Source organism: Bos indicus, chromosome 21 (genome assembly GCF_029378745.1).
Source record: "Bos indicus isolate NIAB-ARS_2022 breed Sahiwal x Tharparkar chromosome 21, NIAB-ARS_B.indTharparkar_mat_pri_1.0, whole genome shotgun sequence".
NCBI lineage: Eukaryota > Metazoa > Chordata > Mammalia > Artiodactyla > Bovidae > Bos > Bos indicus.
The window spans coordinates 624,400-643,454 of NC_091780.1; the positions used below are offsets into that span (position 1 = coordinate 624,400).

At 37.9% G+C, this 19,055-nt stretch overlaps 2 pseudogenes; both read right to left on the minus strand.

Annotated features, from left to right (window-relative positions):
• The window catches only part of LOC109575113 (ankyrin repeat domain-containing protein 26-like), a 502,197-nt pseudogene that overhangs the window by 176,496 nt on the left and 306,646 nt on the right, over positions 1–19,055 (minus strand).
• On the minus strand, positions 6,035–8,057 carry LOC109575114 (frizzled-3 pseudogene; annotated as a pseudogene).

Sequence of the window (19,055 nt, forward strand, 5' to 3'; positions counted from 1 at the left end):
AGGTGAACCTAAAAGATACCCAGGCCAACAAGGACAGAAAACTGATGTGGCAATATCACTGTCAAATAGTGTCTAAAGAAAGAAGCATTACTAGTGATAAAAAGGAGCATCTCATACTGATACAAGTTCAGTCTAGCAAGAAGATGAGGATTCTAAATGTGAATGTACCTAATAACATAACCTCAACATATCAATACATAAAAACTGACAGAAATAGAAAAGGAGTAATAGCCGAGTTCATAATCCCAGTGGGAGACGTTAAAGACATATCTCTCATGGAACTGGGCCCCCTGGTACGTAGTCACCTGCAGCCATGAAGTACCTGAAATGTGGCTGGCTCTACAATGAGATGTGCTGCAAGCCTAAAACACACACTGGATTTTAAAGACTTAGCATGAAAAAAAGAACGTGAACTATTTCATTAGGTTTTATCATGTTGATTACACACTGAAATGATAATGTTTGGGGTGTGTTAAAATAAAATATATTACAGGTAATTTCACCTACTTCTGCTTTTATTCAACGTGGCTACCGGAATCTGAATTACATGAGTGACAAACCTGATGTAACTAATATACATGGAAGATTGCATTCCCACTGATACATACTATTTTCAAGAGCCCAAGGAACATATAACAAAAAGAATATGTATTGGGCCATTAGGAAAGCTCGAATTATATCAAAGGACTGAAATAATGCAGAGTATACTTAGGGATTGCAATGGGCTGACGGTTTATGGGCCCTCAAACTTCACCCGGCACGTGGTGATGATTCGAGGAGGCAGGCACTCTGGGAGGGGTCAGGCCAGGAGGGAATGGGCTCCCGTGCTGCGAGGACAGGGAGAAGCAGCAGGCAGTCTAGGAACCAGGAAACAGGCCTCACCAGATGTGGCACCTGTTGGTGATCTTGGGACTCCCCAGCCTCTAGGCCTACAAGAAACAACTTTCTGTTGTTTATCAGCTAGTCTATGGGCTTTATAACAGTAGCCCAAAAAGACGAAGATGGGGCTCTTCCATAGTGAAGGACAGGGAAGCCTGGAGTGCTGCAGTTCATGTGTCACAAAGAGTCGGACATGACTTAATGAATGACCACCACCACCATGACCAGCTGATCTGAGTTAAGACTAAAATGGAACTCATGGCTTAGGCTATTTAATCTGTTTAGCGCAGGCCAAAATGACTAGTATATTTTAAAGTATTTATCTAAAAGTGCCCTTTGATAGCATTTTACAGCCTGTACATAATAGGATGTATACTTTTAAAATAAATTTAATAGTCTATACTTCTAAAATATAATATTTCAAAATATTTTCCTATAAGAGACTTCGAATATTTTTTCAGTAACTCTCCCTCTTTCCCTCTATTACAGGCACTGAACAATTTTGAGGGAAAATCAGTTTGGTACTAGGAAGTCACAGGCAGGATACTTACCACTTTAAAGATTAGTAGCAGGAAAAAAAATTTAGTAGTATATACTATATATTTATAGAGAATTATTTGCTGTCATTAATGTTGGAAGAGCAAAACATACCAATTTCCTTATGGTCCTTTCATAAACAATGCTGATTCCTTTTGGTATTATCTGGTGAAGGGGAAACACTGTTATCAGAAAATGAAGCTAAAATCATAAGTTATATATGATGTTATGATTCTATTTTTGTATGTTTCTGAATCAGGATTAGATAAACAACAGATGGGCTGCCTTCTGGGGCTGAAAATAGAAATAATGGGTTTTTTGTTTGTTTTCTACACAAATAATTTTTTAAAAAATTCTACAAATGGCTCTAATGTGAACTTGACAGTTCTGGCTAAGCTGCTTCTATTACGGTAACACATTTCTATTATTGAAACACAGGTTCTAGTATCAAAATTCCTTGGGACATAGATAATTGGATTAGATGGATGAAAGAGAAAAACACGAAGGGGAAACTTTAGGAAAGGAAACATATTCTTTTGAAAAATCAATGTTTAAAAGACAAAATGAGGATTCTAATACAGAATATAAGAACAACTTTTTTTTAAACCTCAGGAATTATGTACTTGTGACAACAGAATAATGAAATTTTTCTTTGTGTATGGCATTCTAGTAAGAGGCTTAACTTTATTTTCTCATTTAATCTTCACAGCCACGTATGAGGTAGATATTACTGTATTTAACATAGTATTCCCTATATTTACATGAGGAAACTGAGACTCAAAGTGTTACAGATGGGACTTTAAACCCCATGTTTTTAATAAATATGTTACATGTGAATGGCTTTCTAGAAATACCAACAAACTTTGAAATGTGTAACTCTTTCATAAAATCATTTGAGCCTCTTAGAAGCCCCTAAATAAATAGGAGGAAATACTTTACAAGGCAAAACAAAAAACAACAACAAAAACAACAACAACAACAACAAAAAAACCTAAGTACCTGGAAAATTACTGTTACTTAAATAATACATAAGATGAAACATATTCTAGGAATAAACTTTACTGATTTTAAACTGTAAAATATACATTATTCTGAAAACTCAAGCTATATTTCATGACCAACTCTTTTCAGGCATTAAATATTACATTCTCAAGAATTATTTAACACACATTTTTTAAAAAGTGTTCTTGCAAAAAACAGTTGGTATAAAGCATTTTAAAATCCAAGCAGTGAATTCCTGTTTTCAGCATGGACATCCATTTTAAATATTTTAAAATACTTTACACAAGCCCACTTTTCTTCAAATCAGGGACTTAAATACATGACATTTACTTTAACCCAACTGGGTATTTTGAAACAATGTGATCAACTACCTCAAGCAATTTTCAAATGTTTGAAAGTTTCATTAGTATGAGAAATGACACTGATAGAAACCGCACTGATAGTCACGTGAACATACATTCAAATATTACGTTCTCCAAGACCTGAGGCAGCTACCTCAAGGATAACATCATTACTTAATACATTTTAAAAACCTCTCATTAGGAATTATCATCAAAACTTGAGAAGCATTCTTTTAGGCATGGTCAGTAACAGTAAATCATATTCAATTATGTATGGATATTACTTCAAATAGGAATTCAATAGCTCTAGTGCTCAGTTTACAAGTCTGTATAAAATTCCTCTGAAGTAAAATCCTGAATGAAAACTAATATTATACTTATAGTGTTTGAGTTTCATTAATATGAGGTACCCAGAGCAATCAAATTCATAGAGACATAAAGTAGAACAATGGTTGCCAAAGGCCAGGAGACAGGGAGGAATGGAGAATTACAGAATTTCAGTTTGGAAAGATGAAATTTCTCTCTCTTTACTTCAAAGATACCATGACAGAGGATTTTTACAGGATGAAACACCGACTCTTTCAAAGAGCAGACAGTCCCTATTCATTGTAAAAACTGTTTCCAAGAACAGGAGGAAAAGACCTCACTTTATGAAGCTATTACAGCCTTGACACCAAAAAGGAAAAATACGTGGCAAGAAAAGAAAAACTATTAATATCGCAGTCTATATCTCTCCTGAGTATAGACACAAAAATCTTAAATAAAATATAAGAACTGGAATGTGAGATATGAACTTGGCCTTGCTTGCAGCAACAGGATTTCTACAAAGAATACATAAGAGAATTTACACACAATGGCAACCCACTCCAGTACTCTTGCCTGGAAAATCCCATGGATGGAGGAGCCTGGAAGGCTGCAGTCCATGGGGTTGCTGAGGGTCGGACACGACTGAGCGACTTCACTTTCAATTTTCACTTTCATGCATTGGAGAAGGAAATGGCAACCCACTCCAGTGTTCTTGCCTGGAGAATCCCAGGGATGGGGGAGCCTGGTGGGCTGTCGTCTATGGGGTCACACAGAGTCGGATACGACTGAAGTGACTTAGCATAGAGCTAGCAGAAGAGTTCAGCAGGGATGCTCAATATAAGGTCAATATACAAAAATCAGTGGCATTCTTGTAGACCACCAAAAACCAACTGAAAAATGTAACAGAAAAGATCTCATTCACAATTGAAACAAATACTGTAAGGTACCTAGGAACAAATCAATGAATACATACATCAAGAAACAAAAAGATACTAAAACTCAGTATCACAAAGACAGAAATTTCCCCTGGATTCATTTAAAACCTAAAACAATTTCAACAAAATGCAAACTGTTTCTCATGAAGAAATTATTCTAAAATTCAAACAGAAGAGTGCCAGGAACAGTTAAAATAATTTTGAAGAAGCATAAGGTAGAGGAAATGTGGGATTGAAACAAGGTTGTTCAAACAGAGCAGTAAATAAGACAGCCTAAAAATGGAACTTGTATGTTACAGTAATGCATTATTATTCACATGATAAATGTGGCAAAAAGCACCATTCATATGAAAAACTAAAATTGTTACTCATAACACAGATAAAAATGAATTTCAAGAGATCAGAGTCATGAATTAAAAGATCAAATTTTAAAAACTGCTGGGAAAAAATGGCAGACCATTTTTATGATTTTTAGAGGTAGGCAGGGATTTCTGAAAACACAAAAGGCAAAGAAAACACAAAGTAAAAAGGCAAGCTAGAGAGCAGGATAAGATATCTGCAATGCAAGTAACTGAAGAAGAATTTAAACAAGAATAACAACAGAAGGCAAATAACATGACAGAGCAGAGGACAAAGGCAACAAATAGGCAAATCACAGAAGAGAAACCCCAAACAGCCAACACACATATGAAAACAACGAGGCATAAGGGAAATAAAAATAAACATCAAGACAGGCTTGAGATATTGTTTCAAAGGTTGACAAAAACTTAAAAGCCTGAGAACACCAAGATGGGGTGAAATGGGGCATTCCAACTCTATACTGCCAGTGTCAATTAAAATAACCACTTGAGTTGAAGATGCCTATATGTTAAAAGGCTGGGACTACACTTTTGGGTATACACCCCATGAACATTCTTAGTCATGTACAAGGAAGATAGGTATTACAACAGTAAAACACTTGGAACTCTACGTCCCTCAGCAAAATAATGAGTAAATGAATTAAAGTATATTTGTCCATTGAATCTCTCTACTGCAGTTAAAATGAACAAGTTAGTGGTACACATACTGTCGTGTATATTCTCAATAACTTAAACATGGCATTTGCTAAAGTTTGGTACTGAACGGTTTAAAAAACAGTTTATGTACGTATGTGTGTGTGTAAATAACAGTAACAGAAGCAACAATAAATTAAAAAATGAGTAACAGAACTAACATTCGAGCACTTTTTATACAGAAGGCACTCTTCTAACTGCATGTAGATGCCTAAAAACAGTCCTAGGATACAGATTCTACTACTATTTCTATCTAACATGATTACTCTCTTATTACTATGAGATTCCATTACTCATTCTACAGATGAGGAATTGAAGTGGAAAGAGGTGAAGTTGATCTAAAACTATAAAACTAGTAAATAATAAGAGTGAGATATGAAGCCAGGATTCCTGACCCAGACTTTATACCTTAATAACTATGTTAGTTATTATACCATTTTCTATTCTTTTTAGGATGTTGGAAATCCAACATTATTTCTGGAAGTTGGAAATAAAAAACACTTATAGAACCTACGACTGTAAAGAAATGAATACACACCCAGGTTTTTATATAGCTCAAACTGGTTCTAAAGATGCTAAAAGATTCTCAGGAATATTTTGAAAATAGTGGCGTACCAACTACTCTAATTTACTATTTTACATGTTTGAGGTCTGGTATTTTTCAGATCATTATTTCTGAGCCAAATATTATTTCTTTTATAGTCCTAAGATAATATATATTTGGAATCCTAGAAACCTCACATGGAGAAGCACATGATGTAATTCAATCATCTCTTTCTCTGTCATCAGAGGCAAAATTTGATTACTTAGCTTCAGGCCTGAAAACTCATATTAAGAGTTTTTAATAAGCAATTCTATCAAGAAATGTAATAAAATTTCAATTATTCATTTTTTTCTGGCCTCTCAATTATAGGTTGGTGTTTTAAAAGCCAGTAGCTAATATTTATAATACTATATTATATATAAATTATAAAGATATAATAATTAAAATGTAATTTTGTGTAGAATTATTTACACCACAAAATAAAAAAGGAAATGGCATTTTCAGCCATCAAGCATTTACGAGAATTGACTATGTGCTAATCACACACTCCTTGTTTCCAGTAAAACTGGAACATTTCTTAAAAATGTCTTTTCTTCTCAATCTACACATTCCCATTCTCAATGCCATCATCTACTCACCTATAGAACATGCTTTGAAAAAATATGAAAAAGATGTTCTTGTGTTTAAAGAGTTCACTGTCTACTAGGGGAAAGAGACAAGTAAACAGAAGTTATCTATAATGCGTAAGTACTTTAATAAAGTGAGCAAGTCACTTAACATTTCTAAGCCTCAAATGAGATAGGTGTTTAAGAACTCTAAATTACAGAGGGAACTTGAATAAACCATCTCTAAGGTCCTCTCTAGATCTAAAATTCTGTGATTATCCGATGTCTTTAAATTAAAAGATAAATCACAAAATATTCAGTATGCAAAAAAGAAAAACTAAGGCCAACTAAAAGATGAAACTGTTTGTACAAATGCATTCTAATTTTTTTTCAAAACTGTTAAAACTTCAGTTCTAAGTATCAGTAAAATTTCCACAGACACTGTCTTTTAATCAACATCTTCCCCTCAAACCTGCAGACTTCTAAGTAATCAACAAGCAACTATTTTGTGATAACAGAAGTAAAGTGCTTAAAAGCCCATGGCTTGGACTCACGGAAGTGATCTTTTAAAACGAAGATGTTAACAGAAAAGTGTGTATGACATTCTTATTACAATAAATTTGTTCATTAACTTCACTTCAAAATTTTAATGTTCAGGTTTTTCATGAAGAGTTAAAAAAAAAAAAAAGAAAAACAGCTAAGATTAGCTCTTTTCACTGTTAAATATTTTGAAATTTAGAACAAGGTTTCCCTGACCTTATATGGACATGGAATGTGATATGCTCTGCAGCGTTCTTGTATCCACGTTGTTTCCCAGATGCCGCGGTAAGCTTGCTCATAAAAGTAGCATCCAATTACAACCATGAGTGGTACGAGATACAGAGTGCTGAAAACACCAATCCAGATCATAAACTTCACCAGTTTATCCTGGTTCACCTTTTGTAATGGAATCTCAACTCGCACTCTGTTTAGGGATATAATGCCGGCTAAAAGGAGTGAAACCCCAAATACCACATACAGGCAGAGGGGTGCAAGAACAAAATACCTCAAGGCATCAACATCATAGAGGCCAACAAAACACACGCCACTGATACTGTCACCTTCAATTTTATTCATCGCTAAAAGGATGATGGTCAGCGTTCCAGGGACGCCCCACACACTGGCATGGAACAGCAAGGCTTCCTTCCCAATAGCTTCACTACCCGACTTTGGCACAGCTGCCAAGAACCACATGATGGTAAGAATCACCCACCAAATGCTGCCAGCCATAGTGAAAAAAATAGAGTATCATAAGGAGCATGATACAGGTTTTGTTATGAGATCCTTGGGTGACTGTGGAAGCCTTATACTGTGCAGGGCTGGATGAATTGCAGGCGACTCGGTCCTCAAGCAAAAACCCAATAAAGAAAATTAATAACACCATCATGTAGCAGACGGCATAAATTCTAACGGTTCTTTCAGAATACTGGAATCTTATCACATCAATCAAAAAAGTTAAAAAAGTAAACAACGTGGCGGAGAGGCAAATGACTGAAATCAATCCTATGAAATACCGAGCAAATGAAAGCTCTTCTCTCCTAAAGTACATATTTGGACAAGGAGGTGAACAATCACGCATGTGCAAAAAGCAACAGCCAAGATCAGGATCAATTTTCAACTCTCAGGGACACCAAAAGCCATAGTCCCTCTGCACTGCCACTGAGGCTCCTTCAGTAGGATCGCCAGCTAAATTCAGGTCCACCAGCCGAGGATACAGCTCACCACAATCTGGGAACCTAAAAACACAAGACAAGAATCATTTACTTATTGGGAACCTAATGATTTGGATTTCCACATTTAGCAGTTGTGACTTATTTATGCTTATGTCCTTGGAGAACATTACGGTATGTCGAAGAGATAATGCAAATATCTTGCTTGTGGGTCATATGATGAGATATTCCACAGTTGGCAAAAAAACAAAAAATGTATACTTAAGTTTGTTTCGGCTTCAAAAAGATTATTCTTTATTAAAACAGGCATAGCCATTAGTAAATAGTGTAATTAATACTATTTATTTAGGACACACAGTTTACAGTAAGATTTCAGACTATAAATAAGTATATATAAAATAAACATACACAAATAAAAAGCTTCAGTAGAACAGTAGCTAAGTGTTTTTTTTTAACATTTAATTACAAGATAGTCCTCAATTTACCCCAGACTCCAATAGAACTTTCTTAAAAATAAGAGGTAAAAATCTTCCCTAGAACAAGATGGTGGAGGAGCAGGTGGACATGGGGTACATCTCTCTCCAAGGATGCATCAGGAATACGCCTTCAAAGACAGAAGTGCGTGCAGAACACCAGCTAACAGGTTAGGGACAATAGTACCTGACCAGTGGAAAAGAATATATAGAACCACGCAAAACTTGGTAGGACGAAGGAACTATGGGAAAAACAGGAGTGTTAGAAGGACTGGACCTGCCCTCGGTGGGTGGGGGAACTGAGGCAGGGGTCCAATCCCTGCATGGGGCAATTGTCTGAGTCAGAGGAGAAACATTTAAGGCTGAGAGTGAAACAGCTGATCTGTGGCAGCCTAAATGGAATAAGAATCAGACAGTCCTTACTACAGCCATACACACCCCGGACAGGGACACAGGTCCCCTGGAAGGCCCAGCAGCTGGGAGCTGGAGTTAAGGATTGTGCTGCAATCCCAGGGCGAGGGCTGCTGTTGAGTGCGGAGAGATGGACTGAGGAGTTGGGAGGGAAAAGAGAAGGATTGAGGGGATATGAGGGAGGAAAGCCAGGCAGCCACAGAAGCAAAGCGATACTGCTGAGTCAGGGGTAGGGGATGGAGCCATCACCATAGCGTCTCTCCCTCAAAATGCCAGCATCGGCAGCTGGCCCATCAAATGCCTGACACACTGCACTACAGAGCAAGACCCCACCCAGAGTGCCACTTTAAGTGCCAGGGGCGCCAACCTACAGACTAGGATCCCAACCAGGAGGGCCCCTCTATGTGCCTGACACACCGAACAACAGAGAAGGACCCCAGGCAAGGTAGCCCTCTAAGTGCCTGAACAGGCAGAGCTACAGATAGGCCTTTTGATCGCCAGCTACAAGAGGCTCGAAAAAAGACTCTGATAGGGACTTAACTCCTGCAGTGGAGGCAGTCCGTGTCCTTGCACACTTGGTGCTGCCAGGGTCCCTGCAAGCCAAGCAGCTGCATCACCTTCATGCTCAACTCTCACTGGGGCAGAGCTGCCACAGGCTAACAAAGTCTTGCATCTATGCCCACAGGGTCACTTCAGTCATGTGCAGCTCTTTGCCGCCCTGTAAACTGTGGCCTGCCAGGCATCTCTGTCAGGGAGGAGGGGGTTCTCCAGGCAAGAATCCTGGAGCGTACTGGCCAATACTGGTTGCCATACCCTTCTAGAGCACTGTATTTCCTGCTGCCCTAGCAGCCAACTCCCCTGAGTACCTGGTGCTGCCAGAACCCTTGCGCCCTAAGCAGCTGCACCACCTCCACACCTGGCCCTCACAGGGGCAAACCCAAGCCCTCCAGGGCAGCCCCGGGAGGAAACCCCAGTGGATGACCCACATATATAGGTGGAAATGTAACCACAGTTGAAACCCAGGGGCAGTGTGGCCAAGGAAGAAGACCTAAAACCTTACCACCAGCTGTACAAGCTGCAGATTAAATCCACACGATCAACTAGGAAGACTCTGTCTCTATGGAACAGAGAAAAGGTCATTGAGAGCTCCCACAAAAGAACACTCACTAGTTCTGATAGCATGGACACTGGAGGCAAGAACACACTGGAGTAGAACCAGATTAGAATCTGATCTGCCCCCACAGCAGGTCCAAAGTTCAGCACAGTGGTGGAGGGCATCCGAGGCGGGTAAAGTGGACTATGACTCCCAGCAATGACTCAAGAAAAACACTTATTATTCTTATTTTTTGACTTGTTCTGTAGATTCTTTTGGATTTTTTTTTCTTTTTTCTCTTTTTTATCCCCCTCTGTTGTAGCTGTCGATTTTACTGGCACTGTGAAATCTAATTAAGCTTTTGAGCTTTATTTTTTCTAGTCACACTTTTTACTGTTATAAACCTCTGCCTCTACGTTGGGCTTCTGCGGTTCTGTGGAGTTTTCCTCTTTTTTTAATTTTTTAAACCTATTTTTATTTTTTCTATATTTCTCAGTTTGCTTTTCTTATGGTTCTTTTCCCCTAGCAGTTAATCTTTAACATATATAAATCTTCTTTATCTACCTTTATCTAACTTTGCATATCTATTCTTTCTTTTGTTTCTTTCTCTCCTTTCCTCTCAACATAGTTGTTAGTTTTAGTTTCAATGCTTTATTCCCCAGTTGGCACTTTGCTTTAGTTTTGTTTTCTAGTTTGTGCTTTGGCTAGTTTTGTTCTGGTAGATATAATTTTTGGTTTCTTTTGTTCACTGGGTCAATCTACTGTACTTTATTTTTGCTGGACTTTTTTGATTTTGCCTATGGGTGTGTTGGAGAAGGAAATGGCACCCTACTCCAGTACTCTTGCCTGGAAAATCCCATGGATGGAGGAGCCCGGTAGGCTACAGTCCATGGGGTCGCTAAGAGTTGGACATGACTGAGCGACTTCACTTTCACTTTTCACTTTCATGCATTGGAGAAGGAAATGGCAACCCAGTCCAGTGTTCTTGCCTGGAGAATCCCAGGGACGGGGGAACCTGGTGGGCTGCCGTCTATGGGGTCCCACAGAGTCGGACATGACTGAAGCGATTTAGCAGCAGCAGCAGCATGGGTGTGTATGTATATGTGCATATTCAGTCACACTTTTTAATGTTGTTATAAACCTCTGCCTCTACATTGGGCTTTTGTAGTTCTGTGGAGTTTTCCTTTTTTCTTTCTTCTTCCATTTTTTTTCTTTTCTCCTCTTTATAATTTTAATTTTTTAAAACCTATTGTATTTTTGGCATATTTATCCCTTTCTTTGCCTTTCCTACTGTTTTTTCCCCTTGCAGTTAATCTTTGATGTATATAGATCTTCATCTATCTCTATTTAATTTGCATATCCATTCTTTCTTTTCTTTTCTTCCTTTCCTCTCAACATATTTGTTAGTTTTGTTTTCATTGCTCTATCCCCCACTTGGCACATTGCTTTAGTTTTGTTGCCCAGTTTGTGCTTTAGTTAGTTTTGTTCTTAACTGGTAAATATAATTTTTTATTTCCTTTGTTTGCTGGATCAATCTACTGTACTTTATTTTTGTTGGACTGTTTTGACTTTGCTCATGGGTGTATAAGTTTATGTGTATTTTATATAAGTTATGTGTAATTTATATAATTATTTTAACTATTATTTGCCTGATTTTGTAACTGCCATTTGTCTGGGGTTCATCTTTGGTTTCTCATTTTCGAATATTTGTTTTAATCTCACTTAATGCCATAACAAACCACTGTGGAGTCTTTGTTTCTGACCAGAGATCAAGTCTTGAACCTTTGGAGTAGGAGCACTGACTCCAAGACCCTAGACTACCCGAGAACTAACCGTAGGGAGTATCCAATAGTGAGAACTCACACAAAGGAAACCACTTGAACACAAGACCCGGCACCAACCAACCACCAGTAGCACCCTGTGCAGGACGCCTCATCTAAACAACAAACAAAACAAAAATACAAACTCAGTCATCAGCAGACAGGATTACCACCCCACTCAGCCTTACCCATGAGAGGAAACACAAACAAACAAACAAAAACTCAGCACAAATCTCACTCTACACAAAGCTTACACAACCACTGGACCAGGCTTAGGAGGGCAGAAACCAAAAGAAATAATTCAGCCTTCTTCAAGGAAAGAATTCAACTTCGCTTGAAGCCTGGGAAAAGGAGACTTCAAACACAACAAGTGAAGAAAAAATTATGAAAAGGCAGAAAAATACTACACAAATGAAGGAGCAAACCAGAAACACAGAATTCCAAATAAATGAAGAGGAAACAGACAAACTACCTGAAAAACAATTCAGAATAAAGATAGTAAAGATGATCAAAAACCTTGAAAACAAAATGGAGAAAATGCAAGAATCAATTAACAAAGGCCTAGAAGAATTAAAAGAATGAAAAGAACTGAGGATAGTCTCAGAGACCTCTGGGACAACAGCAAATGCACCAACATTCAAATTATAGGGGCCCCAGAAGAATGAGAGAAAAAGAAAGGGTATGAGAAAAATTTTGAGAGATTATAGTTGAAAACTTCTCCAACGTGGAAAAGGAAACAGTCCATCAAATCCAAGAGGCTCACAGAGTCCCATACAGGATAAACACAAGGAGAAACACGCCAAGACAAACACTAATCAAAGTAACAAAAACTAAACACAAAGAAAGAATATTCAAAGCAGCAAGAGAGAAGCAACACGTAACATACAAAGGGAACCCCATACACTTAACAGCTATCTTTCAGCAGAAACTCTTCAGGCCAGAAGGGAATGGCAGGATATATTTCAAGTACTGAAAGGGAAAAATCTACAACCAAGATTACTGTACCTGGCAAGGATCTCATTCAAAATTGATGGAGAAATAAAAAGCTTTTCAGACAAGCAAAAGTTAAGAGAATTCAGTACCACCAAACAAGCTTTACAACAAATGTTAAAAGGACTTATACAGTCAAGAAATAGAACAGAAGAGAAAAGATCTAAAAAATCAACCCCAAACAATTCAGAAAATGGCAATAGGAACATATATAGCAATAATTACTTTAAATGTAAATGGATTAAATGCTCCAACCAAAAGACACAGACTGGCTGAATGGATACAAAAGCAAGACTCATATATATGCCATCTACAAGAAACCCACTTTAGACCTAAAGACACATATAGACTGAAAGTGAGAGGATGGAAAAATATATTGCATGCAAACGGGAAATAAAAGAAAGCTGGAGTAGCAATCCTCATATCAGACAAAGTAAAGAAAAGTACAAGAGATAAGGAAGGACACTACATAATGATCAAGGGATCAGTCCAAAAGGAAGACATAACAATTCTAAATATCTATGCACCCAACATAGGAGCACCTCGATACATAAGACAAACACTAACAGACATAAAAGGAGAAACTGACAGGAACACCATAATAGGAAGAGACTTTAACACCCCACTCACACCAATGGACAGATCATCAAAACAGAAAATTAATAAGGAAACACAAGTCTTAAATGACACATTAGATGCGATGGATCTGATTGATATCTTCAGGACATTCCGTCCAAATGCAGAAGAATACACCTTCTTCCCAAGGGCACATGGAACATTCTCCAGGCTATACCACATCTTAGGTCACAAATCAAACCTCAGTAAATTTAAGAAAATTGAAATCGTATCAAGCATCTTCTGCAACCACAACGCTATGAGACTAGATATCAATTACAAGAAAAAACCTGTAAGAAACACAAACACAGGGTGATTAAACAACATGTTTCTAAATCACCAACAGGTTACTCAAGAAGATAAAAGGGAAATAAAAAAATTCCTAGAAAAATATGACAACGAAAACATGACAACTCAAAACCTATGGCATGCAGCAAAAGCAGCTCTAAGAGGGAAGTTTATGACAATACAATCCTACCTCAAGAAACAAGAAAAACGTGGAATAGACAACCTAACTTTACACCTAAAACAACTGAAGAAAAAAGAAAAGTCCCGAAATTAGTAGAAGGAAAGAAATCACAAAGATCCAAGCAGAAATAAATGAAAAAGAAATGAAAGAAACAATAATAAAGATTAATAAAACTAAAAGCTGGTTCTTTGAGAAGATAAACAGAGTGACAAATCTTTAGCCAGATTCATCAAGAAAGAGAGAGAGAAGAATCAAATCAACAAAATCAGAAATGAAAATGAGAGGTTACCCCAGACAATGCAGAAAGACAAAGGATTATGAGACTATTATGAACAAAATCGGAGAAGGCAATGGCACCCCACTCCAGTACTCTTGCCTGGAAAATCCCATGAATGGAGGAGCCTGATAGACTGCAGACCATGGGGTCACGAAGAGTTGGACACTACTGAGCGACTTCACTTTCACTTTTCCCTTTCATGCATTGGAGAAGGAAATGGAAACCCAGTCCAGAGTTCTTGCCTGGAGAATCCCAGGGACGGGGGAGCCTGGTGGGCTGCCGTCTATGGGATCGCACAGAGTCGGACACGACTGAAGTGACTTAGCAGCAGTAGCAGTATGGTAATAAAATGGATAACCTGGAAGAAAATGACAGATCCTTAGAAAACTTCTATCTCTCAAGACTGAACCAGGAAGAAATAGAAATTATGAACAACCCAACTGCAAGCACTGAAATTGAAGCTGTGATAAAAAATCTCCCAAAAAACAAAAGCCCAGGATGAGATGGCTTCAAAGGAGAATTCTATCAAACATTTAGAGAACATCTAATACCTATCCTTCTAAAACTCTTTCAAAAATTGCAGAGGAAGGAACACTTCCAAACTTATACTACAAGGCCACCATCAACCTGATACTAAAACCAGACAAAAACAATTAAAAAAACAAAACAAAAAAAAAAAACAAACAAAAAAACCTCCAGGCCAATAACACTGATGAACAGAGATGCAAAAATCCTCAACAAAATTTTAGCTAACAGAATTCAGCAACACATCAAAAAGCTCATACACCATGATCAAGTTGGGTTTATACCAGGAATGCAAGGATTCTTCAATATATGCAAATCAATCAATGTGATACACCATATTAACACATTGAACAAAAGATCATATCATCTCAGTGGATGCAGAAAAAGCCTTTGACAAAATTTAGCACCCATTTATGATTAAAACTCTTCAAAAAGTGGACACAGAAGGAACCTTCCTCAACACAGCAAAGGGCATATATGATAAGTCTACAGCAAACATTATTCTCAATGGTGAAAAACTGAAAGCATTCCCCCTAAGATCAGGAACAAGATAAGGGTGTCCACTTTCACCACTATTATTCAACATAGTTCTGGAAGTCCTAGCTATAGTAATCAGAGAAGAAAAAGAAATAAAAGGAATTCAGATCAGAAAAGAAGTAAAGCTCTCACTGTCTGCAGATGGCATGATACTGCACATAGAAAACCCTAAAGACAGTATCAGAAAATGACTAGAGCTAATCAGTGAATTTAGCAAAGTTGCAAGATACAAAATCAATACACAGAAATCACTTGCATTTCTATATACTAACCATGAAAAATCATGAAGAGAAATTAAGGAATCAATCCCATTTACCACTGCAACAAAAAAATTAAATATCTAGGAATAAACTTACCTAAGGACACAAAAGAACTGTACAGAGAAAAGTATAAGACACTGATGAAAGAAATCAAAGACGACACAAACAGATGGAGCCATATTCCATGTTTCTGGGTAGGAAGAATCAATATTGTGAAAATGACTATACTACCAAATGCAATCTAAAGATTCAACGCGATCCCTATCAAATTACCAATGGCATTTTTCACAGAACCAGAACAAAAAATTTCACAATTCATATGGAAACACAAAAGATCCCCAATAGCCAAAGCAGTCTTGAGAAAGAATGGAGTTGGAGGAATCAACCTTCCTGACTTTAGATTATACTACAAAGCTACAGTCATCAAGATAGTATGGTACTGACACAAAAATAGAAATATAGACTAATGGAACAAGATAGAAAGCCCAGAAATAAACCCATGCACCTATGGTACCTTATTTTTTACAAAGGAGGCAAGAATTTACAATGGGGCAAAGACAGGCTCTTCAATAAATGGTGCTGGGAAAACTGGACAGCTACATGTAAAAGAATGAAATTAGAACACTTCCTAACATCTACACAAAGATAATCTCAAAATGGATTAAAGACATAAATGTAAGACCAGAAATTATAAAACTCTTAGAGGAAAACATAGAACACTTGATGACATAAATCAAAGCAAGATACTCTATGACCCACCTCCTAGAGTAATGGAAATAAAAACAAAAGTAAACAAGTGGGACCTGATTAAACTTGAAAGCTTTTGCACAGCAAAGCAAATGATAAGCAAGGTGAAAAGACAGCCCTCAGAATGGGAGAAAATGATAGCAAATGAAACAACTGACAAAGGATTAATTTCCAAAATATACAAGCAGCTCATACAACTCAATGCCAGAAAAACAAACAACCCAACCAAAAAGTAGGAAAAGACCTAAAGAGACATTCCTCCAAAGAAGACATACAGATGGCTAACAAACACATGAAAAGATGCTCAACACTGCTCATTATTAGAGAAATGCAAATCAAAACTACAATGAGATATCACCTCACAGTGGTCAGAATGGCCATCATCAAAAAATCTACAAACAATAAATGCTGGAGAGGGTGTGGGGGAAAGGGAACGCTCTTGCACTACTGATGGGAATGTAAATTGATACAGCCACTATGGAAGATGGTATGGAGATTCCTTAAAAAACTAGGAATAAAACCACCATATGACCCAGCAATCCCACTCCTAAGTATATACCCTGAGGAAACCAAAGTTGAAAAAGACCCATGTATCCCATTGTACATTGCAGCACTATTTACAATAGCTAGACTATGGAAGCAACCTAGATGTCCATTGACAGATGAATGGATAAAGAAATTGTGCTACATATACACAATGGAATATTACTCAGCCATCAAAAGGAAGGCATTTGAGTCAGTTCTGATGAGGTGGATGAACCTAGAACCTATTATACAGAGTGAAGTGAGTCAGAAAGAGAAATATAAATATTGTATTCTAATGCATATATATGGAATCTAGAAAAATAGTACCGAAGAATTTATTTATAGGGCAACAATGGACAAACAGACATAGAGAAGAAACTTAAGGACACGGGGAGAGGGTAGGAGAGGATGATACATTTTTCACCACCTCAAATTCTATTTTATTATGCCTGTGGTAGAGCCCAAGAAATCTGCATTTTGACAATTTTCCAGACTTGAGAGAGTATCACACGCACAGTACAGAAAAAAACGGATGTGCTGCAGACATTCTCACATGATCGGAAGTACTGTTCTCATGAACTTCCTGCATTTTCAGTTTTCTTGACAGCATGAGTTTCTAAGCCTTCAGACTCCCATCAACTAGATATTCAATAGTTACATGGATCAAATAGTTTCCAAGAAACTGTCACTGATATTAAGTTTGCCAAATACATGTATAAACTTATACTGAAGCTGATTAATACAAACCATTTTCTTCACAAGGCTTGGATTATAAAGCCAAATGACAGAAACATTGCACAGAGACATTTATTAGAACTCTGTGGTAAGCCAGGGCTTTAAGAGAAAAACACCTAAACAACACTCTTGAGTTCAAAAGAAGGCACAAACTTGTAAACACAATACAAAATACAGCAGCATGATGTATGAAGCAATCAAAATTAGGAGAGACTTCATGTCAGTCCCTCAACACAGGATTTTTGAACTAGTATTTGCCAGTACTGCCAATATGGCAATCAGTATTCTAACAAAAAAGGCGAGCAAAGGCACAGAGGTTCGAACAGGGTGTGTTTAGTACTGCTGGGGCACGAAGAGTGCATGAACTGTAAGTACAAGAGGTAAGCACTTTCAGAAATATGTGTGTGCATGTGTGTGCATACACACTGGTATAAACATATCGATGGATATATCTGCACATCCAACTGCCAATTCACCACATACACACTCCTTACGTTTTAATCCTTCCAAAACCAAACTCTTGATTTCCACTCCTTAGATTCTACATTTTCACAAATGGTAACCCCATTCTTCTAGTTGCTCAGGCTGAAACCCTTGGGATCCTCCTTGAAACTGCTTCTGTCATGTCCATCTCACAACCTACCAGCACTTCTTGTCATTTGACTTGGCAACGTATCTAGAACCTGAACACTTTCCATGTCCTCCACAGCGTCCACCTAGTTTGAGCTATTAGTACCTCATCCTTGGATTTCTGGAGTGGCTTCCAGTTCATCTCCATTTGTACACAAGAACCAAAGCGATCCTTGAACCAGAGTGATCCTTGAAAGACACGCCACCCCTGTGCTCATCATCATGTTTCTTCTGCTCAAAATCATCTAACTCACTCAGAATCAAATCCAAATTCCATAAAGGAGCTCTAAACACACCCCCAACCCCAGTGCTTTCTGATCGTATTTCCTTCCCTTCTCCCTTACTCACATGGCTCTAGCCTCTGTCGTTTCCCTGTTGTTCTGTGATATAACCAGCACGCTTCCACTTCAGAGCCTCTGCACGTGTTGCTCTGCTTCTTCTGCCTGGACTGATCTTCCCTAGATATCTGTATCATTTGTTCTCTCATTTCACTCATGTCCCTGTCACAGTGTCTCCGTCTTAAAAAGGACTTCCCTAATATCTCCATACTATATCACTATCACCTAACTATTCTTTGTTATTGACATTCATTGCCATATGACATCTATTTATTTCCTAGCACTTAATTCTATTCTTTCTTATTGGCATTCACTGCTATCTGACATTTCTGTTTATTTATATCTTACCATTACAACCATCATTAGAACTGTAGCTCCATAAGAACAGACCATGTTTTGTTCACTACTCATCTTCACTATCTGGAATAGTGTCTAGCACATGCTGCTGCTGCTGCTGCTGCTAAGTCGCTTCAGTCATGTCTGACTCTGTGTGACCCCATGGATGGCAGCCCACTGGGGTTACCCCCGTCCCTGGGATTCTCCAGGCAAGAATATTGGAGTGGGTTGCCATTTCCTTCTCCCATGCATGGAAGTGAAAAGTGAAAGTGAAGTCACTCAGTTGTGTCTGACTCTTACTGACCCCATGGACTGCAGCCTACCAGGCTCCTCTGTCCATGGGATTTTCCAGGCAAGAGTACTG